The sequence below is a fragment of the Microcebus murinus genome, chromosome X, assembly GCF_040939455.1.
Source record: "Microcebus murinus isolate Inina chromosome X, M.murinus_Inina_mat1.0, whole genome shotgun sequence".
NCBI lineage: Eukaryota > Metazoa > Chordata > Mammalia > Primates > Cheirogaleidae > Microcebus > Microcebus murinus.
Window position 1 is genome coordinate 56214089 of NC_134136.1, and position 23133 is coordinate 56237221.

At 50.4% G+C, this 23133-nt stretch overlaps 1 protein-coding gene across 2 annotated transcripts in view; it reads right to left on the reverse strand.

Moving 5' to 3' along the window:
* The window catches only part of ELF4 (E74 like ETS transcription factor 4), a 40256-nt gene extending 18092 nt beyond the window's left edge, over positions 1–22164 (reverse strand). The window contains exon 1 of one of the 2 annotated variants that reach the window (XM_012750436.3): positions 22014–22164. The gene's annotated coding sequence lies outside the window, so the exon portion shown is untranslated. Of the gene's footprint in view, positions 1–21716; positions 21979–22013 lie in introns of those variants that run through there. The other variant, XM_012750438.3, reaches the window with a different exon arrangement.
* Positions 22165–23133: the final 969 nt, after the last annotated feature.

Sequence of the window (23133 nt, forward strand, 5' to 3'; positions counted from 1 at the left end):
CAGGTGCTCACCAGGGAGTCTCAGGTCAATGAAGATGGTGGTGGGAAAGCACTTTGAAAATTAAAAAAGCACTCATCCAAATGATGAGTTTCAGGTGACCTCCCAGAGAGCAACAGGGGCTGGGGGCCTCATTAAGTGCCAGACAGAGGTCCCCCTTTAGCCCCAGAACATAGGGTGGGGCTAGAGGGTTCCAGTTGTTGATTGCGAAGGGGCTGGCTCCTCGCCTGGGTTGGGGGCCCTTTGGGGAGGAGCAGACTGCTGTGGCTGGGGCTGTACTCCCAGTCCCCTGTCCTCACTCCGCCCCAGCCTTTTGGGTTGTGGTTATGTGGCAAGAAGAACACTACAGAAGCCCCAGTAGGGGAGGAAGAGGCGGGGGGAGGGTTACTGACAAAGGGAACCTATTTCCCCAGCTGCCCTGAGAAAGTCAAAAGAGCACCCCCTGGAGGTGTCTGTGGCCACCACATCCTCAGCTCTAGTGCTTCAGGGAAGAGGAAGGGACAGAGTAGCTATAAGCCAAGGATGGGAGAACTCACTGCAGAAAAGGGAGCAAAGCAATGTCTGGGGCAGCTACGAAATCCCCTGCCAGCTACAGCCTAGGAGAGCCCCCAGAATTCCCTGCAGAGCCTTGGAGTGTGGGCTTCCCAGCTCGAACCCAGCTCTGCCTTAGGTTGAGACAGGTCACTTTCCTTCTCTGTAAAACAGGGATATCCTACCGAGCTCAAGGAGTCATTGCAAAAGGCCATTGAGTTAATGTGGGCAAAAGCTCTCTGCTATGTCCTGGATGTGTTTTTCAATATTCTGGTCTGATTTTTGACTTTGGGCCAAATTTTGACTTTGTCGCTCATTAAGGATTCAGCAGGCCTTTCTTTACGAGTATGGAGGGGAAGAAACAGAAATGGACATGGAGGGATGAAATGAAGGCTGAGGGGACATACCCAACTACTATAAAATTTATGGTAGAGAGAGGAAACCAGTCCGATGACAGGGAGAGGGGAGGATTGGTTGTGGAGCTGGATAAGTGGATAGGACCTAGATCTGTCAGACAGTGGAATGTGAACTTGATATGGAGAGCAACTGAGAATTATTGTAGATTCCTGAACATAAAAAAGCACTTCTTTATTTGTTTATTCATTTATTTATTTGTTTATTTATTTTTTTGAGACAGGGTCTTACTCTGTCACTCAAGTTGGAGTGCTGTGGCACAATCATAGCTCACTGCTGCCTCGAATTCCTGGGCTCAAGCAATCCTCCTGCCTCAGCCTCCCAAGTAGCTGGGACTATAGGTGTGCACCACTGTGCCCAGCTTTTTTAAAAAAAAAATTTTGTAGAGATGGAGTCTCACTATGTTGCCCAGGCTGGTCTCAAACTCCTGGCCTCAAGTGATCCTCCTGCCTTGGCCTCCCAAAGTTCTGGGATTACAGGCATGAGCCACTGCACCCAGTAAAACAGTTCTTTGGGAAGAGCAGTTTGCTCTGGGTATGAGGTTGGGTCATGAGTGGAGGAGATGGAAGGAGACCAGGTGGGGCAGCTGGAAGCCAGAAGGTGGACCCCAGAGCCACCCTGAAGGAAAAAAAATTGATAGCCTAATAGAGTAGCTGTATTAGGAGATGCCAAAATGTCAGCCTGTTCTTGCTGTAACAATGTTAAAAGATGCAGAGTGAGTGGGGCAGGAAATGGGGCGGGACAATGGGTTCAGCTTGGACATTTTGAAGGTGGGGTTATCTTGAAAACCCCAGGACTAATAGGGGGAAAAGAGGACCCAGACAGTCATTTTGCTAAGCCTCCATCTTGTCTGGGGCTGGGGCTGCAGGGCAGGAGGGGCGAAGATGGGCGCTCAGGGGCTAAAGGAGCCGACCTGGCCTAGAGCTGTCAGTACAATATGATGAGGTGGCAGAGAGTTGTGTGTGCTGAATGAACAGCAGCTTAGAATGACACCCACCCCCAGACTCCAGGAAGGCCTGCTTGATTCCATTGTTGGGGGAGGGAGGGAACAGAAACACTGACTAGGGACTAATTAAATTCATTGGTCAAGCCGGGCGCGGTGGCTCACGCCTGTAATCCTAGCTCTCTGGGAGGCTGAGGCGGGTGGATTGCTCGAGGTCGGGAGTTCGAAACCAGCCTGAGCAAGAGCGAGACCCCGTCTCTACTGTAAATAGAAAGAAACTAATTGGCCAACTAATATATATAAAAAAAAAAAAAAATTAGCCGGGCATGGTGGCGCATGCCTGTAGTCCCAGCTACTTGGGAGGCTGAGGCAGTAGGATCGCTTGAGCCCAGGAGTTTGAGGTTGCTGTGAGCTAGGCTGACGCCATGGCACTCACTCTAGCCTAGGCAACAAAGCGAGACTCTGTCTCAAAAAAAAAAAAAAAAAAAAAAATTCATTGGTCAGACACGGTGGCTCATGCCTGTAATCCTAGCACTCTGGGAGGCTGAGGCAGGAGATCGGGAGGATTGCTTCAGTTTAGGAGTTCGAGACCAGCCTGAGCAAGAATGAGACCCTGTCTCTATTAAAAATAGAAAGAAATTTGGCCAGGCAACTACAAATATAAAAAATTAGCCGGGCATGGTGGCGCATGCCTGTAGTCCCAGCTACTTGGGATGCTGAGGCAGGAGGATTGCTTGAGTCCTGGAGTTTGATGCTGCAGTGAGCGAGGCTGACGCCACGGCACTCTAACCTGGGTGACAGAGTAAGACTCTGTCTCAAAAAAACAAAACAAAACAAAACAAAACAAAACAAAACATTGACTAGAGACTAATCACATTCATTAGTAGGTATTTTAGCACTGGGGCAATCTGTGACTCGGCCTCAACAGGATATTAAGTCAGATAACTTTTATTGAAGGGACAGTGTTCTTTATCAAGGTCCCCGCCAGTGTGTCCTAGAAACTAATGCCAAGGCTCCTTGCTCAGATCTGGGACGTTCCTTGGTGGGAGGCGCCATGGTAGGGTCACTGCCTCCTTGGCAGCCCAAATATCCCCTTCCCCCACTGGCCACTCCGGAGTACTGCAGGCACAAGGCCGGGGACTCCAGCATCCCCTACTCAGAGACAGAGACCGAGAGCACCAGAAAGGATGAGGTGAAAAGATGGCCTCTAAGGCCTGCCCAGACAGGGCGGGCAGCTTCAGCTCTGGAAGTCATTGAGAGCTCTTGGGGCTCCTCCTCCTCTCTTACCCGCACTGTTGAAACCTCTGCTTGAGTCAGAGTCCCAGGACATCAAAGTTAAAAGGGACCTGAAAGATCATTGCATCCATCCCTCTTGTTATCCAACATCAGATACCAAGTCCCCATGGGAGGGGAAGTGACTTGCTCAAGGTCGCACTGCTAGTCTTGTCTGCTAGTCTCCCACTCCCAGGTGACCCTTCCTCCTCCCCTTCTCATTGTCTCCCTACAGCCTCAACAAAGCCACCCCTTTCCTCTGACAAGAACCACACAGCAGCCAAAGGCCCAGGGTTGGCAAATAACAATGAGGCCACACATGTGCAGAACACATTTAACTTTCACAGTGACTTCCCACCTCTGCCTTTGTTCACACTGTCCCCTAGGCCTGATAAGCCGTCCCCAACTTCTGCAGGTTTAATGCCCACATGTCCTGCAAGATCTGAAGCAAATGTCACCTTTTCAAAGCCTTCTGTTTCCTTCTCACCTGGTATCTTCTCTTCCTCCTCTTCCTCATGACACCTTAGCTTGGCTTCTCAGAACAAAGCAGGGCTTGGCAAACTATAGCCCATCTGCCAAATCCAGCCCGCTGTCTGTTTTTATATGGCCCATGAGCTAAGAATGGTTTTTACATTTTTGTTTGTTTGCTTTTGAGACACAGTTTCACTCTGTTGCCTGGGCTACAGTGCAGTGGTGTCATCATAGCTCACAGCAACCTCAAACTCCTGGGCTCAAGCAATCCTCCTGCCTCAGCCTCCCGAGTAGCTGGGACTACTCATGCGCACCACCGCACCGGCTCATTTCTTAATTTTTATTTATTTATTTATTTTTTGTAGAGATGGGTCTTGCTCTTGCTCAGGCTGGTCTGAAACTCCTGACCTCAAGCAGTTCTCCCACTTTGGCCTCCCCAAATGGTAGTATAACAGGCGTGAGCCACCATGTCTGGCCCTGGTTTTTATATTTTTAAGTGATTGGAAAAAAAATCAAAAGAAGAATATTTTGTGACACATAGCTTTATTGGAACACAGCTACGCTCATTTGTTTATGTGTTGTGTATGGCTGCTTTTCCCTTATAATCAGTTGTGACAGAGTTCATATGGGCCACAGTGCCTAAAATATTTATCATCTAGACCTTTACGGGGAAGGCTTGCTGACCCCTAGACTGCGAATGAATTCATCAGGCTCATTTCTGAGAAGAATGTCACAGAACACTTGGGGATGGGAGGTGCCTGGGAGGAGGTGTGGCACACCAAATACAAGTCAGCAGATTTTCATCAGAAAGTAAGTCCTGCTCTAGGGTTAGGAGACCGGGGTTCTGGCCCCGGCTGTACCCGTGATGTGACCTCGAACAAGTCATTTCTGCTTTGTGCACCTCTGTTGCCTCATCTGCACAATGAGGGGGTTGGACTGGGTGGTCTAAGGCCCTTTCTAGCCCTGTGATTTAGAAGTCAGTGATCTGTTGCATTTCCAACGCCCCCAGTTTTTTAGCAGGTAGGGTCCTGCTCATTTACTCTCAGAAGCAAAGCTTACAGAAGGGTCCCCTGCCCAGCTGTAGTTTTCCACTGCCCTTGTGGGTCCCCTCACTCCACACTCACCTGACCCGCCCCGCCCTTCCCTTCTGCTGACCTGTCTGCCCTTGTCTCTGAATTCCTGTCCCTGCTAAATGAAGATGGCCTCTTCTGCAAAAGCTCTCCCCTCCCCCCAAGTCGAGTGGGCCGAAAGCCTCCACTTTTTTAGAGAGAGAGGCAGGGAAAGGACTCTCACCTCTCCCCAACCTCTCAGGGCCCAGAGCAGACAGGCGGTGGGGCAGGAGATAGGGCTAGCTCTCACCGCACCCCAACTCTGCCAGCGGAAACAGCCCCTCTCTGCCACTTCCTGTCCCAGGGGTTTCAGCAGTTTCCCCTTTGGGGCCTGCTGGCCCTCCCAGCCCCGCCCCTGCCTCACACAGGTCAGGGAGTGCAGAGAGGGGAGGATCCCTCACAGGAAGGCCGAGGAGACAGCTGGCTACACAAGGGGACGCCCCTTCAGGAAAGGGGGCGGGTACAGAGGGATGTATTACCTGGGAGGGAGACTGGGGCTGTCTCCACAAACTGTCCCCTGCTACTAAATGAGTAGAAATGATGTCATCACTTTACCTAGCTATCGCCCAGGGGTGTGGTGAGCCTAGCCTTAGAGGATTGGATAAAAAACTGGAACATAAATGCTGAGGTCAATGTCCACTAAGGATTAGCCCTGGGTGGCTTCACGTGAAGGGACAGGTTGAAGCAAGAGGGCCTAAAAGCAGGCCAAGGATGAGGGGTTAATTCGGAGGGCCAGCTGACACTGAAATCAGTGTCACTTCACAGTTTTTCCGTGGGCTTGTCCCCTACAGCAAATGGACGAGGGAACAATGGACAGCAACGTCCAGTCATCCCTTGGTATCCACGGGTCACAGGCTCCAGGACCCCCAGGCACACCAAAATCTGAGGACACTCAACTCTCGCAGTCAGCCCTGTGGAACCCACATGTGTGAAAAGTCGGTTGTCCGAAAATGTGGGTTGTGCACCTGGCAAATACTGTAAAAAAATCCACACATACATAAGTGGACCTGTGCAGCTTAAACCCATGTTGTCCAAGGGTCAACTGGATTATATCACATGTGGGTCAAGGGTAGTGGCATTTTCTGGGTGATGGAGCAAGGAACTGTCACATTCTATAGTGGCTGATGATTTGGTGTGGTGGCTTATACTTGGAAAATGGCAATCCTAGCAGTAGGGTTGTGTGCCTGTGATGGATCCTGCAGACAGGTGACCTGTTTGGTGAGACCTTCCCAAGGCCATGGGTCAGAACAGCAGCAGCAGCTGTTCAAGATCCTGGACCTCTGCCCAGTTGTCAGTCCCCCTGGGGACAGGCCAGAACACGTGATGCTGTTTGTAGAATCCTTGAGGCCTGGGACAGGGACCTACTGGTAGGTGGACACAATCACCTTAGTCCCCCATGGTAATGTTGTTCCATGAGGGTCAAGGATTTGTGAGAGAAGCTATGGGGACTCCTAGAAATGATTGTTCTGGATGCACCAACAAAAAATGGATGAGAAGATGATCTTGATACCTCCCCTGGCTCTTAATAGTTATCCTCTCGCACCTTTGGGCAAGAGCCCTGCCCAGACAGGTTTCCTGTCAAGAGAGCAGGGTCCCACTTTTCCCTATCCCCTCTCCCTCCCTTGCCCCCAAACAAATAGGAACCAGTTCCCCCTGGAGACAGGCCCTGTCACCCCTGAGGGGAGCGCCTGGTTCTCCACCCCTGTGAGTTGGAGTGAATACTGTTTCACAGCTGGCACAGGGGACGCCAAGGAAGCCTCAGAGACAACATCTGGATGTGCACCTGGGCCCCTGCCAGCCCCTCCCTACATCTGCAGTGCAAACCCAGGGCCAGGGTTCGGTTACAAGCCCTGCTGAAAGCTGGTGGCACGTGTTCGGAAAGCACACTGTGCCTGGGCGGAGGGGGTGGAAGTACTTGAGGTCGGTGCCAGCTCAGGGCAAGCATTTGTGGGGCTGACACCGATCTGAGCCGGTGGTGGGCCCAGGGTGGCGGGTGTGGCCACTGTGGCCTTGCTGACGGCCTGCTGGGGGAAGGGCAGAGGGGCGTGGGTGGTTGTGTAAATGTGGGCAAGATTTTCTTCAGCACCCTCTGATATCACTTTCAAGTTGCTCCCTCTGCTTTTTTTTTTTTTTTTTTTGAGACAGAGTCTTGCTTTGTTGCCCAGGCTAAAGTGAGTGCCGTGGCATCAGCCTAGCTCACAGCAACCTCAACCTCCTGGGCTCAGGCAATCCTGCTGCCTCAGCCTCCTGAGTAACTGGGACTACAGGCATGCGCCACCATGCCCGGCTAATTTTTTCTATATATATTAGTTGGCCAATTAATTTCTTTCTATTTATGGTAGAGATGGGATCTCGCTCTTGCTCAGGCTGGTTTCGAACTCCTGACCTCGAGCAATCTGCCCGCCTCGGCCTCCCAGAGTGCTAGGATTACAGGCACGAGCTCCCTCTGCTTCTGGGCAAGGGGGCCAAACAGTAAAAATTACAGGGTGACAGTGTGGAGCGCAGGGAAGGCAGCAGGGATTTACAGTTCTGGGGTTCAGGCTGTGGGGTTGGTGTTGTGCCAGGTACTTGACGTACGTTATCTCCTTTCAATCTCACATCATCCCTACAACGTTGCTAGTGAGTGGCAGGGCTGGGGTTTGAACCCAGGTTTATTTCCAACTACTACCTGTGTTGAATTTTGTTTTCAGTGAAATCTTTTTTGCTAATAATGCTGTTTTAACAGTTCCATTTTAAAAACAGCAGAAGTGACGCTCAGAGGTTAGGTAACATGACCAAGGCCACACTACCAAAGAATGGAAGCAGAACTCAAACCTAGGCCTGCATGGCCTTGATCTCCAAGTCCCTGCTTTTCCCTCTGCCCTAGGATCACTACCTCAGGGCTTGCTCACAACTCTCAACTTCAGAGCCTCAGAGACCCTGTTAGGTCCCTTTAACAAAAGATTCCCAGGTCTGTGTCCTGTGCCCCTTGAGGCCTCAATCTCAAACCAAAGCTAGGTCTCGTAAGAGAATCCTAACTTCCTGGGCCAAGTCTGCACCAAAATGGTGACCACTGGCGCTCCTGTGGCCAGCTGCGGAAGAGGGGGATTGTGAAGTAGGAGGTTTCCAGCTCTGTTGATGTAGAAGCTGATTTTTCCTGTACCTCGGGGGCCTACTGTTTCCAGAGTTCCTGGCTTCAGACTTGAAGTAGCCATGGCATGGTCCCTGCCTCATAAATATACACTCGCTCTTGGCTTACACATAATGTAAGTTTGAGTTCTTATCTTGGGGTGTTGGTTCACATGTTTATTCAAATATTTATGGAAAGTCAGCCCTGAGCACCTCATATGTGCCAGGCCAATGGCCAGGGGCTTTATCACCCGGCCCACCCTATTCTTCTCGGTGGTAGGTATCTAAATTCCCAGTAAGCTGGATTAGCCCATCTGCCTAGACAACATTGCAAGGTTCTTCCCCGCCCCCAAAACACACATCTATAGCAAGTATCTCTTCAAAAATGAGGCCCATCAATTTGACTGATGAGGAGAAAAAAACCCAAACTGAGGCCCAGAGGTTGAGGGGAAATGGGGACTGAGGGGTATGGGGTTTCTTTTGTGGGGGTGATGAGAATGTTCTAAAATGGATTCTGGTGATAGATGTACAACTCTGTGAATGTACTAAAAACCACTGAAGTGTACACTTTAAGCGGGTGAACTTTATGGTATGTGAACTGTATCTGAGAAAGCTGTTTTTTAAAAAAACCAAGGCCCACACAGGGGCCGCAGCCCATCCAAGGCCACGCACAAGTTGAGGTCTCCTGATTTATGATTCTGAGGCTCTTTCCTCCTCCCAGCCTCCCTGTGACCCTAAGCAAGGCCAAGTTCAGATCCAGCGTGTGTGCACGGCAGGTCCAGCCCTGTGTGTGCAGGTTGGAGGCTGGACTGAAGAGTTAGGGTAGGCAGCGGAAAACATGCCAAACCAGGGGCTTTCATTTCAGGTCTGCCATGAATGTGGCTGAGTCCCTGCCTCTGTCTCCATCCCAGCATTCCCAGCTGTGAAGGGAAGTGCATGCATTTGGGGGTCCTTTGCTAAAGGATTGGCTGGCTCTGACCCTCTGAGGTCCCAATTAGAAAGCACCGCAAGACAGAACACAATGGAGTATCAGATATGGGGCTCTTCTCCAAGTGCTGCAGGAGGCCTTTGACACAATTAGGTGATGGAATCGGTGCTCCTCACTGATAGTAATGATCAGGGTTTTCCTGTGAGAGTCAAATTCTCTCAGATAATCCTTCTGCCTCGTTTCTCCAGGGGGCGTAGCTTGGTTCAGCTTCCCCAGCCCCCAGCAGCGTTAGGTGGCGAAGCAACTCATAATAGAGACCCATGGACCATATCCTTTTGACATGTCAGGAGCCAGGGTCTTGGCCGGGCGCCCAGGCAGGCAGCCCCACCTTGGGTCGAGCTAGCCTCCATGGTGGAGGGAGTGATCGCCGATGGCCACCGGTCCAGTCTCTGCTGGACAGGATGTTTCGATGTTTCCACCATCAGGCCCCACTTCCTGCAGCTAGGTCTGGGCTCCGGTTTCCCCCCTCTCCTGCCATCTGGTCGCCTGCCCTCTGCCCCCTCCCCTTGCTGGGTGTTTACAGGCTGCCTTATCAGCCTGGGGAATCTGGGCCTCACCCAGCCGGCTGCCCTGCCCCGCCCAGCCCAGACAGCCTGCCCAGGGCCCTACCTGCTCTTTCGTCACTAAAGGCACCCGCAGCCTGGAGCCCCCTGCGTTGCTGGCAGGCAGGGCGTGTGGATGAAGTCTTGCTGCCTGGCACCGGTCCTCAGTGCCTGAGGCCCTGCCTGCTAGAGTGGAGCCTCAATAGGCACAGTGCTTTACCCTGCTTTCCCAAGCTGGGAGGGCATGTGTTCTTTTGAAATTGTCCTCTTCTCTATCTGCAGGCTATGGGGACAGGAATGAGAGGCTTGGGCTGCTGAGGAGGCTAACTTTGGCCTGGAATGTCTTGATGGCTCTTCGATGGCTCTTCTGTCCTTAGCCACCTAGGGATGAGCAAGGGGCCTGGAAGGCTCCGAGACTGCAGGAAGATTGATTTATTGTTTTTAACTACAGAGCACTGTAAACACTAAGCTAAAGGAGAAGCTGAATGGGGGGTTGCAGGCTGAGTGCAATGGAGGAGGTGAGGCTGGGGAATGCCTGGGCACAGTCTTGGCCATTCCACACCCAGACTTCCAAGCCTCATGGATCCCAAGCTGTCTGGGTCCGTCCCACTCCAGGATCTGCACACCTACCGAGTGGCTGGAAGGAGGCAGGAGCTAACCACTGAGCAAGTCAAAAGACCTTCCCCCAGAATATAAGGGCCTAGATTTTTCCATCAAATGTATTTGAACCAAGGAGGGAGACAGGGATGAGGATGGCAGGCGAATAAAGATGCTTAGGGTAATGGATTTCCCTCCCAGCACTTGGGGCTAAAATCCCAAAAGTTCAAGTTCTGACCTGCCTATAGGCAGGTCCCACAGGGACAGGGCCTGTTTACTAAAGCTAACCAAGCTCCAGACTGGGAGTCAAAGCCACGGTCCAGACCCAGCTCATCTTCCAGAAGCTTTCATCTTGTTCACTAAATCATAGAAAATACATTTCTTGCAGTCGAGTGCAACATTCACATTTAAGATCAATGCCATATTTCCAAGAAATTTTATGAGACTATGTCCTTCTCGGTCTCTGGAATACAATTCAATAGTTTGAGGCACTTGGGTGGGAAACTTTAGAAAAACTCTGCTAAGGCAATTTTGCCATTAATGGGCTATGTAACCACAGGCATGCCATGTCACATGGCTCTCACAGCCTTGGGCCTCCCTGCCACTGGAGATTTCAGAGTTCCTCGCAGGCTTACTGACCCTAGTAGCTGTCAGGGCTCCACGTTTCTTCCCTCTATCAAAACTGTCAGGTTGCCATCTCATCTCCCTGGGGAATGGACTTTCCTACCACTCAGAAAAATCATAAACCATTTAGTATTAGTGTGTTAATAGCTGATATTGGGTTAAGTGTCATCTCTATCCTTAATACATTTTTATTTAAGGAGATCACCTGGAATTGCCATGCTTTAACCCAAGGAGAGGCTCCAGGGTAAGTGGTGGGGCAGACCAGTGGGGTAGGTGAGCTGGAGGGTGCTTCTCGGTGGTTCTACCTCCCGTCGCATCAGTAGCCATTGAGCGAGCTGGCTTTCACATGTATGCCCCATGCCTGCCAGCTCTGTTAGAATGCTATGTGGAGTGGACGTGAAAGTCTTTTGAAAAACTAAAAACCAGGACTGGTGCAGGAGAAAGCCCATTTGACTGGGAGTGAGGAAGATCAAGTTCCAGTCTTGGCCCTGCCTCTGCCTAGCTCCTCCCTCAGCTTCTGAGCTGGTGCCAACTCCTACTCTAGGACACACATTCAGATCTATGGCTGTGGCCATACCAGCCGGACACAGCAGAGCCTTAGAGTCCAAACTCATCTCCTTGGTTTCCAAAGGTCCTTCACAGTCTGACCCCACCCTACCTACTCAGGCTTGTTTCCCATGATTTCCCAACTCAAGCCTGGGCTTCAAGCCCAGTGGTCTCCTCATGGTCCCCTGAGGGAACATTCCAGGCTCATTCATGGAGTTTCTCAGGCCTGCCATGCCCTTATTGCTCCTTTTTGGCTAATCAAATAGTGCCCATCCAGAAAGATCCCAACCAAGTTCCTCAACACCATGGAGGTGGCTATGCCCCAATAAATATAGTTCACACCCATGGAGCCCCCTTCTATAAACTCCCGCAGCCCATAAATTCTACCACAAAAATCCCTTAATCCCACGGGGCTTTGATTTGCTCTTTCATTATTTCATGTGTATCTCTTGTTTCCCCAACAGGGAGTAAAATTCATGGAATTGAGGGTTATTGCATCTACTCCTGACTCTAACACATGTCTGGGCATTCGTGAATTAAGTCCGTGTAAATTCTCAACTGGAGTGAAATCTCTAGAAATGAGATTACAGGTCCTGATAGATCTTAGGGCTACAGACTAGGCGTGGGTTGGGGTAGAGTTGGGGGAAAACTGTCTCTAGGGCTTCACCATTAATTTTTTTTTTTTTTTTTTTTTTTTTTTTGAGACAGAGTCTCGCTTTGTTGCCCAGGCTAGAGTGAGTGCCGTGGCGTCCTAGCTCACAGCAACCTCAAACTCCTGGGCTCGAGTGATCCTTCTGCCTCAGCCTCCCGAGTAGCTGGGACTACAGGCATGTGCCACCATGCCCGGCTAATTTTTTATATATATATCAGTTGGCCAATTAATTTCTTTCTATTTATAGTAGAGACGGGGTCTCGCTCTTGCTCAGGCTGGTTTTGAACTCCTGACCTTGAGCAATCCGCCCGCCTCGGCCTCCCAAGAGCTAGGATTACAGGCGTGAGCCACAGCGCCCGGCCGACCATTAATTTTTCTCTCTTGCTTCAAGCCTCTGTTAGGGGCAACACGTACCAGCTAGAGTCATTTATTCCAAGCAGCATTGAGAAGGCGGTTGATGATCAGGTCATCATCAAAGCATTCTCTCTTTGTACAAAACCACAGTATTTCCACCCTGGGAATATTGATTGCTGATCTGATCACTGGACCCTCAGGAAAGACTTCATGATGCTGGAGCAGGTCTAAGAGCTAAAATGATTCAAGAGAATGGGGTGTGAGGATAACTATATGAGGACACAATTTTATTCAAAGAGGCCTTTTGTGGCCGGGTACAGTGGCTCATGCCTTTAATCCTAGCACTCTGGGAGGCCGAGGTGGGAGGATTGCTTGAGGTTAGGAGTTTGAGACCAGCCTGAGCAAGAGCGAGACCCTGTCTCTACTAAAAATAGAAAAAAAATAACCGGACAACTAAAAATAGAGAAAATCAGCTAGGTGATGTGGCGGTGCGCGCCTGCAGTCCCAGCTACTTGGGAGGCTGAGGCAGGAGGACACTTGAGCCCAGGAGTTAGAAGTTGCTGTGAGGTAGGCTGACACCACGGCACTCTACCCTGGGTGACAGAGAAAGTCTCTTTCTCTAAACTAAACTAAAATAAAAATAAAAAGAGGCCTTTTGTGGTCTAGACAACAAAGCTGAACAGGGATATAATTAGCCTCTATAAAATGATGTATGGGGAAGATAGTCATGCACCCAATCACCAAAAAGGGTTATAAATAAAAACCAAATAATAAATAGTCCTATTTTACAAATACATAGTACAATCAAGGAACTCTTTACCCTAAGAATATCAATGAAAAGATAATCATCTAAAATAACAGTAACATCAGGGATAAACATGATTATAAAATAAGATTTAAAAAGCAAGACTAAACATATTTGTTACAATAACAATTAATGCAAACAGAATAAATTCAAGTATTAAGAGAAAATGAAGGCTGGGCGTGGTAGCCTACACCTGATGATACCACTGCATTCCAGCCTGGGTGACAGAGTGAGACTGTCTCCAAAATAAAGAAAGAAAAGAAAAAGAAAATGATATGGATAATTCCATTCTAAAATTCATATGGAATTGCAAAGGACTTAAAATAGCCAAAAACAACTTTGAAAAAGAACAAAGTTGAAGGGCTAACACTACCTGATTTTAAGAATGATTATAAAGCTGCAGTAATCAAAAAGTTGGTACTGGCATAAAGATAAACAAGTAGATCAATCAATGAAATAAAATATAGAGTCCAGAAGTAAACCCATGTATATGAGGACAACACTAGTAGATTGATCATAGCCTTTTCAACAACTGGTGCTAGAATAATTGGATATCCCCATGCAAGAAAATAATTTGGATTCATACTTCTCACCATACAGAAAAATTAACTCTAAATGGATCATAGACCAAAATGTAAAGCCTAAAATTATAAAACTTCTAAAAATATATAAGACAAAATATTTGTGACCTAGGGCTAGGTGAAGACTTCTCAGATATAGCACCAAAAGCATGATCCACAAAAAGAAAAAGTGATTAGTTGCACTTCATCGAAATTAAAAACTTCTCTTCAGAAGACACTGTGAAGCAAATAGAAGGCAAGCCACAGACTAGGAGAAAGTCTTTGCAAAGCATGTGTCTGATAAAGGTCTTGTATAATATATAAAGGTCTTGTAAAATATATAAAGAACTCTGAAAACTCAACTACAAGAAAACAGACAACTCAATTTAAAAATGGGCAAAAGACTTGAAAAGACACCTCGCCAAAGAAGATATATGGATGACAAGTATATGAAAGGATGTTCAACATCATCAGTCATTATGGAAATACAAATTAAAACCACAATGAGATACCACTGCACACCTATTAGAATGGCTAAAAATAAAAAGACCACCCATACCAAGTGTTGGTGAGGATGTAGAACAACTGGAATTCTCATATCCTGCTGGTGCAAATGTACAGTGGTGCAGCTACTTTAGAAAACAGAGGCCGGGCATGATGGCTCAAGCCTGTAATCCTAGCACTCTGGGAGGCCAAGGTGGGAGGATCGTTTGAGCTCAGGAGTTCAAGACCAACCTGAGCAAGAGCAAGACTCCGTCTTTACTAAAAAAATAGAAAGAAATTAGCTGGACAACTAAAATATATATATATATATATATATATATATATATATATATATATATATATAATTAGCCAGGCACAGTGGCTCATGCCTGCAGTCCCAGCTACTCAGGAGGCTGAGGCAGAAGAATTACTTGAGCCCAGGAGTTTGAGGTTGCTGTGAGCTAGGCTGATGCCACCACACTCTAGCCTAGACAACAGAGTGAGACAAGAAAGAAAGAAAGAAAAGAAAAAAAAAGAAAAGAAAAGAAAAGAAAAGAAAAGAAAGAAAGAAAGAAAGAAAGAAAATAGCTTGATAGTTTCTTAAAAAGTTGAACCTATACTACTGTATAATTCAGCTATTCTACTCCTAGGTATTTAACCAAGAGAAGAGGAAATATATAGCCATAAAAAGATTTGTACACAGATGTTCATAAGCAGCTTTGTTTGTAACAGCTAAAAACTGGAAAAAATACCAATTGTCCATCAGCTGATGAATGGATAAACAAGGTATGGTCTATCCATACAAAGGAATGCTATTTAGCAATAAAAAGGAATGAAATACTGACGTATACAACAACATGGATTAATTTTAAAATAAATATGCTGAGTGAGAAAAGCCAGACCAAAAAGGAGTATATGCTATATAACTCCTAGTATATAACACTTTAGAAAATGCAAACTAATCGATCGTGACAAAAAGTAGAGCAGCGGTTGTCTCATGACAGGAGGGTGGGATTGCACAGGAAGATGAGGAAACTTTCCAGGAGTGAGGCATATGTTCACTCACTTGATTGTGGCGATGATTTCACGAGTATATGTATATGTCACACATTATCAAATGTACACCTGGAAATACGTGCAGCTTATTGTATGTCAATATTACCTCAATAAAGCTATTAAATAAAAAGAGAAAAGAAGGTCCCCAGATTGGATGAAATTAAACAAAAACTGGAACAATAATACCAAATGCTACATATTTCTGCTATGTAACATTAGTATGTAACTTTAGTATTTAACATTATTGTGCAATAGTAGTAAAAACAACAACAAAAAAGCCCATGCTCTCCTAAAAACCACATTCCTGGAAGCCATCAGTAGAGACAAATTCTCAATCTTGGTGCTTAGTGAGTGTGCTGATTCTAATGGGTTTGTGTTGTTTTCTCACTTGCTTACTCGCTGATGCCAATGCTATTGTCCTCCTGAGCCTGGAGTGTCCCTAGAGCACAGCCAATGGTCTCTCTTTCCTCTTTTGAAAAGTCTCTGCCCTCTTGCCTCCAGGCAGCATTCCCCAATGAAGCTGAGGAAGAAGAATGATCTTTCTCTAGACAACCAGGGGACCCATCATCACCCAATCTACAGCTATGAAGTGCCATAGGGCGGTGGGCACATCAGCTCCCACCTGCTATGGGGCTAAGTGCACGTGCATTACTACAGCTCTAGAATTGAGTATAGATCTTTCCGAGCAGGAGACTGGGCCTGTTGTGTTTTTTTTAGGATCAGTGTGGCGCCGAGAAAGTGGTCCCCTAAAGAAACAGGTGTTTTCTGTGCATAGATTCTCACAGAATCAGTGGAGCCGAACTAGGCTCAGTTATCCTCAGGGGGCATTATGGGAAAAAGACAGATTATCTCCTAAGTCTAAGTCTAAGTACCTCCTTGTTATCAGGTCATCAGGAATTTGGGGAGGTTAAGACTAATTGCCCACCCTCCCATCCCCCAAGGCCTAGCAGTTCTAACCTGATGGGTGGGGACCAAGGGACTGAGTGGAGTGCTCCACTCAGGGGTGGTCCAGTTTATCTGGGGCTGCCTGTCCCTGCGGGTGGTCACAGACTCGTCAAGCAATTGACAGTCTGGTCAATAGCAGATGGAACCTCCAAGTCACTTTCTGGGAGGCCCTTGGAAAAGGAATGGCCCCTAGCCCCCTGGGAGCTCTTCTAGGCAAAGGCAGCGCCCCAGCCTCAACCCAAGGCCGCCGGGCATTGGCCCAGAATGGACCCATCACTTATTCTAGTGAAAGGGGGAGAAGTGAGCAGCGGTTGGCTGGTTGGCTCCCAGGATTCTACACTTAGTAGGGTAATAACAACAAATTGATGATTACTAAATAGTTCCCGGGGTAGAATGTTAGATCTTTCCCTCAAAGAAACTACCTCGCTCTTATTTCTGCAGCAAATGATACTCAAGATGGAAATGGTGAAGTGATAAAAATGCCAATGTTAATACAAACATTAAAGATTTGAGTTTCACTCTTTACTACAGCACTGCCTGTCACTCAGAAGGACTTTATATGTCACACACACAGACACACACACACACACACACACACACACACACACACACACATGTTCTACCACATCCTCTCCCCATCCTGTGCAATGGCAGAGTTAACAAAAAGTTAGCAGAGAAACCTGGAAAATCTCCCTCTTGTTTTCAGGAATGGGTGTGGCATGTCTTGCCAGCACTGCCAGAGAAGTGGTTGATCCTAGGAGCCTATCAAAGTCAAAGATATGTGAAGGGAAAATAATCACAACAACAACAATAATCACCACAGGAATAATAACAGTGAACACTTACTGGGTGGTCTCTATGTGCCAGGCACTCTGCTGAGTGCTTTGCATGCATTATCTCACTAATCTTCACTCCAGCCCTGTGAGCTGGGCACTGAGGCCCACAGTGGCTAAGGAACAAGCCCATAGTCACACAGCCAGTAAGTGGTAGGTCCAGGGTACGAAAGAACGCAGAGAGCCTGTGCTCTTCCTCCTCTAGACAGTGAGATTTCTTGGCAAGGGCGTTGGGTCAGACTGGAAGAGGATAGGAAGCTTCAAGAGGGGTAGGGGTTCCGAGAGGCAGGAAGTGCCAACACTGGGACAAGAAAATGTCCTACCAAGGAGGTGGGAACCCAAGGCAAAGCGTGCTCAACCTGGGCAAGCTGCTTAATTTCTTGCTTCTTATTCGCCTCTTTAAGAAATGTTCTGGCACTTTCCTTTGCAGACCCTCCTGTGTGAACACCCTTCCTTGCTACTTGACCCTCCTCCTCACCCTGGGTGTAGGCTGGGGTCTCTTTGCCAAGAAATGCACCTTAAAACAGGATTTCTCAACCAAGAAGTCAGGCCACTCTGGTATGTCCCTTTGGTGTTGAAATGTGCTGGGGGGAGGGCAAGAGGGCAGTGAGAGAGGAAAAATGATGAACGTGTGTGTGTGGGGGGGCAGGATGTCAAAGTGCTTTTATCTAAATAAACCTAACAAGGGCCAAGTCCCCTCCATCCTCAGCCACAGGAGACACAAAACCAGCAGAACAAATATATAGCTAGTCCTTGGTGGTCTGGGGAGAAACACGTGAGACTCTTCTAGATCAGGCGTCCTCAAACTATGGCCCGAGGGCCACATGTGAGTGTTTTGCCTGTTTGTTTTTTTTTACTTCAAAATAAGATATGTGTAGTGTGCATAGGAATTTATTCATAGTTTTTTTTAAACTATAGCCCGGCCCTCCAACTGTCTGAGGGACAGTGAACTGGCCCCCTGTTTAAAAAGTTTGAGGACCCCTGCTCTAGATCTTTCCGTTCCCAGATGGCAGAGGGGGAAACAATTCTGAAAACCTCTCTCCTCAACCTGAACCTCTGGACTTCCAGAGAAATTCCAGAACCCTGGGGAAAACTGGGACCCAGCCAGCCCATGTCCCCTGTGAACACCTGTGGCATGTCAGTTTTCCCGTCCCTTTGGTGTCCCCTATCTCTCCCCACTCCTTCCCCCTCCCCTGGGCCTATGGGGGGGCGGAGGAGTGCAAAATGAAATCCCCTCAGCTTGGGTGGCAGGGAAGCCTGGCCACCCCTTTGTCTTATCAATGCATGCTGGGCTCACTGAGCCAGCCACTTTGTATCTCCTGGAGTGGAGATCGGGGTTTGCACCAGCCACCCACACTCGCTGACCTGGTCTTTTATGTGACATGCATTTGCCAAACAATTATCCAGGCTTCGAAGGTCAGTCCATGGCTAGGGAATAGAGAGAAAGGCGTCTTTTCTCCCTTTTCTGCTGAGCCAAATCTCCCCCTCGCTGCCCCCGCCCCCCTTCAAGGTCTAGCTCGAGCCCGCATCCCTCACAAAGCCTTCCCTCCCTCCTCCAGCCGCTGCTGACCTCAGAGTCCTGGCCGGGCTGGCCTCTGCTCCAAGGAGCACAATTAGCACCTGACCAGCCACTGGCCTGGCTGCTTGTCCTCGCCTCTGATTGTTTCAGTGTCTTAGTCATCTATTTCCCCACCACACCTCCTTCTCTCATCTCCCCCACGGCGCCTAGCACAGGTTGGGCACACAGTAGGTGTTAATAAATGTCTGCCGAATTGAAACTCAGCAGCCCCTATGAGGTCAGAACCCTCATAAGCACCTCGACCAGCAGTTTCTTGGCAACCGGCACTGGGGCCCGAGCTACAGGGCATTAGCAGCGTGGCCGCTATTACAGGATACACGAGGCTCAGCAGCCAGAGATTCACAGGCAGGTTGGTGTTGATGAGAAAAGCCCCTGACCCCTAGGAAAGAGCCCACAGGATTCTGGGTACCTCGCGTGAACTTCTTTTCTCCCCTGCAGAACTAGTTTTCAGTCTGAGAACCACAAAGGGAATAAATTGGCAGTGAAGCCAGAAACCTCTCTGCAGCTGAGAAATCCAAGCCCAGGTTGGGGTCGAGTCCCCCGTCTGAGGAGAGAAGGCGACCCCAGCAAGATGCAAGGGGCATGGCAGGCATGAGCCTTGCCACTCCAGGGGGCTATAGGAGTGTTTCGGGGTGGCCCTAAGTAATGCCACCCTGCCTTGGAACCCAATAAATGACACCCTGCATGCTTGCCACCTGCAGCCTGTGCAGAAACCAGTGTCCCTTTTCCTCTCATTTACCCAAATCCCAGGGCAGGACTCTTTGTGTGTGTCTCTCTGTGTGTGTGCATGTATGTGTTTATATGTGTGTGTGCGTGTATGTGTGTGTGTTTATATGTGTGTGTGTGGTGGGGGGGACATTGAGACCAGAACCTAGCCAGTGTTTCCATGCAAGGAAAAGCCTCCAAGTCTGGGGTACCCAGCTACCCACACTGGTTCAGGGATTTGAGCCTGGTTTCAAATTATGGTTGTTTATAATTTAATTTTATTAAATTATCAATATCTCCTCTTGCTGGCCCCCTCCCACATCTCCCCACCCGCACTCCAGCCCACACAATAAGGTACACACAATCCTGCAAGGCAGGTGGTGTCTTCTTCACATCAATATTTTCCTCACTGCCACTTCTTTGGGGCCCAGTACTGGGACTGGCTCTCAGCAAATGTTTCCTGAGTTGAATCTGAGTTTTAGGCACTGCATTAGACAACATCATAATGCCAGCTCGCACTTACTGTGTGCTACCCACTGTTCTAGGTAGCAGCTTATATGTATTAATGTAATCATATGAGGTAGGTCTCATTTGACAGATGAGGAAACTAAAACAATCGACTAGGAGGATCACACAGCTAGTAAATAACAAAGCTGGGATTTCAATCCTCTCTGGCTCTAAGAACTGGAGAGAAAATGAGAAAGCTGGGGTGGAGGCAGTGTGTACAGGACGAAAGCTAAACTTGGGGGCAGAAGTTTCCCTGTGAAGGCAATCCCCTCCGCCTGTGTCTGGTTGAGTCTCTGAAATTTGCCCCTAAATTTCCTTTAGGGGCATTTTGGACAAGCTATCAATCAGGTCCATAAAGACAGATCACTGTACCCTCATTTTTAGATCCCAACATATAACAGAGGAGACAGAAGCCACTGTGCTACCACTTAGCACTAGGTGGGAGAGGATGGATTTCAGGCCCCCAGCTCATCCAGGGGTGGGTGCCAGTTCCTGAGCAACCACCGAGCAAACAGAGTGCAGCAAAGGGAGGAATGCCAGACATAGTTGCAAACAAGCCACTCCTTCGGCTCACAGCAAGAGGCTGGGTGAGGGTGGCAACGTGGAGCCTGCTTCATGGTCCCCCACCCCAACAAGAGATCCCAGGCTTTGAACCCAGCCCCAGAGACAACCGCATGCAAGGCAGCCTCTTCCCCATACCGGCTGATGGGGATAGAAGCCCTCCCTGATAAACCTCACTTGATTCAAGATCGCTCCCTTCATGCTGCTTCTGCACTGGGTGCGCTGAATTAACAGTTGCGAAAACACTTTATAACCAGGAAAACCCTGTGTAACTAACTGCAAAGAAGGATTGGTATTCTTGCTGGGCACACGTGTTCTCTGGCCATTTTCAGTGCCAAAGTGTCCCGTCTCCCCAAAGGGAAGAAGTAGAACTGTTCCCTTACCTCCCTCCAACCTGGCACTCAGGGTTGGGGTCAGCTCGCTGGGGATGAGTCCCCAATGGGCGTGCCCACCAGCTGTTGAGGCTGAGCAGTGGTGGCTCAGGCCCTGGGGTGGTGACCTCACTTCCGTTCCTACCTCCCCACCTCCCCAGCACTCCTCCCATTTGAGGCCCCACCAGGCCAAAATCGAGAAGTCCAAGGTTAACTGTTCCTCCCCACTTTAAGAGCTAATTAAAATGATTAGCCACAATGAACTGTCAAACATTAACCAAAAGAAGCTGCAGGACCAGACAGGCCTCTATCTCGGGCAGAGGGATGAGGGGCAGGAATCAAATGGCCATCAAATCCCTCGGCTGGGGTGTGGTGGGTGGGGGGTGGGGGCAGACCGAGAGAACCTCACTGAGCCTAAGTGCCAAGGGGTCAGGAGGTGACTGTGGTCAGGAAAGCATATAGTCATGAGGAAAGGGCGGCAGAGTTAGGGTGCGGTGAAGAGGTCAGGAATTCATTGACTGGTTACCGCCTCTGCAGTCCCCCAAACCCCGAAAGCAAGGCGCTGGCATCAGGGGACCCGCGCTGTGCGGCTGCTGAGTCCCATAGGCGGCATCAGAGGAGGGAAGAGAGAGGAGGGAGAACCCGGGAGAGCGGGAAAGCGGGAGCAGGAAGGCTGATGGCTCCCTCCTACGGAAACTCTGGCCCCTGCCAAGAGGTCTCTATTTTGGCGATCCGTGTCTCCAAGTCATAGTTTTGCGTGCGTGTGTCCCTAAAGCGCCTGGCCCCAGAAGCCCTAGGAGCCGCCCAATCAGCCTAGCTGCCTCTCCACGGTCCGCCCAACCTCCTGCCCTCGGGCACCGAGCTTTTGGGGGCCCGCTGTCACACTCGGCCCTGTCACGGGACCTGGGCTGCCTGGGGAGTGGGCAAACCGGCTCCCCACCCCGACTCGGGGGATCGATTCCACTTCTACCTCGGGATCAGGAGCCCAGTTCCCCAACACACACGCGGTGGGGTGAGGCAAGAGCGACACCGTCACGCCGCGGCTCTCCCACCCTTTCCCCGGGCCGCCAACCCCACTCCGGGGCCTCGGCTTTCTCAATCCCGCCCTCAAGCAAACTTTCCGAGGTCCCCGAGGGCTCGAAGAAGCGGCGCCATCGACGTACCTGAGGCCAAGTGGCTCGCGGGCCAGGCTCGGTCGCCGAGCCAGGGTCGGTCTCCGAGGTTCCCTCCCCGATCCGGGGGCCGAGTCGCGGGTCCCCAGCCCCGCCAGCCCGCCTTCTCCCCTCGGAAGCCGGGCCGGGCAAGCGGCGCCGGGAACTCGGCGCCGGCGAAAGGAGAAGTGGAAGTTGAGCGCGGCGCCGGGTCCGTACCCGCGGCCGCCGGGGCCGTCGTCCCCTCCCTCGCTCCCCCGCCTTCCCTCCCTGCCCGCCTGCCCCCGCCGCCCCGCGCCCGTGACTCACCTCGGCGCCGGGGCAGGCTGGTCCGGGCGGGTGAGGCTCAGAGCTCTCCCACACGTCGCGCCGCCAATGGCAAGTTGGAGGGCGAGATGCAAATACCAGGTGAGAAGGTGGCACCCCCGATAAAACGACTCGGGGGGCGGGGTGGAGCGCGGGGGTCAGGGCTCACGCAGGGGAGGGCCAGGCCGAGGGAGGGGGTGGCGGGGGCGCCCAGGGAGGGGGCGCGAGCGGCGGAGACCTGCAGTGAGACAACTGAGCGAAAGGGGAAATTGCACTAGAGACACACACGTCCCCACAGGCGGCGGCTGGGGCGGGCGCGAAGGAGGCTGGGCGGGAGGGAGGGAAGAGCTGGAGGGAGGGACCGACGGGAGGGACCTTAGGCGGGCGGGGTGGAGGAGGGAGCGAGGGAGGGACGAGGCATCTCGGTGGAAACAGCGCCCCTCCACCCCCAGCCCGCCGCGGTCGCCAGCACGGCAGGGGGAGCCGTGCCAGGGGCCCGCGCCGCCTCTCTTTCCCCTCGCGGCTTGGTCTTGCCCTGGGGACGGCGGGGACAGGGCTCCTGCAGAGCCCACGTCGCACGCTGGGCCAGGGGCTCGCAGCTCTGTCCAGGCCCTTCCCTGTGGGAAGTCCTCACACAGAGAATGGGAGCCCCGCAAAGAAACCCATTCCGTGGGGACTCTGGAAAGCTGTGTCCAGCCCCCCGCCCGGACCGTGCAAGTGGAGACTCGCTTGACGCCTTTGGGCCCAGCCCTGTGCTCCACATTATTGAGCGCCTGCTGTGTGCGGCCCGGGCGGGAGGGCGGGCCGAGCAGTGGGTGAGGCCACAAGATGCCCAGAGGATACAATTCTGGAACAGTACGCTGAACACCGCAGAATCCCGGGCCAAATACATCCTGCGGTTGGTTGATGGAAGAGTTTCTGGGGACATCTTAAGGGAAGTTGAGCCTAGGGCTTCTGCGGTGCAAGACAGGGAGGTGACGAATCAGGGGAGGGGCTGGGGTAGAGGGGCTGGCACAGCAGGTGCAAAGACAGCCAGAATTGGAGTGCTGGGAGGAAGCCCATGCCCACCCTTCTCCAGTACAAAGCAAGGCTGCTCTACTTGAAGTGTTCACCTGGACCCCAG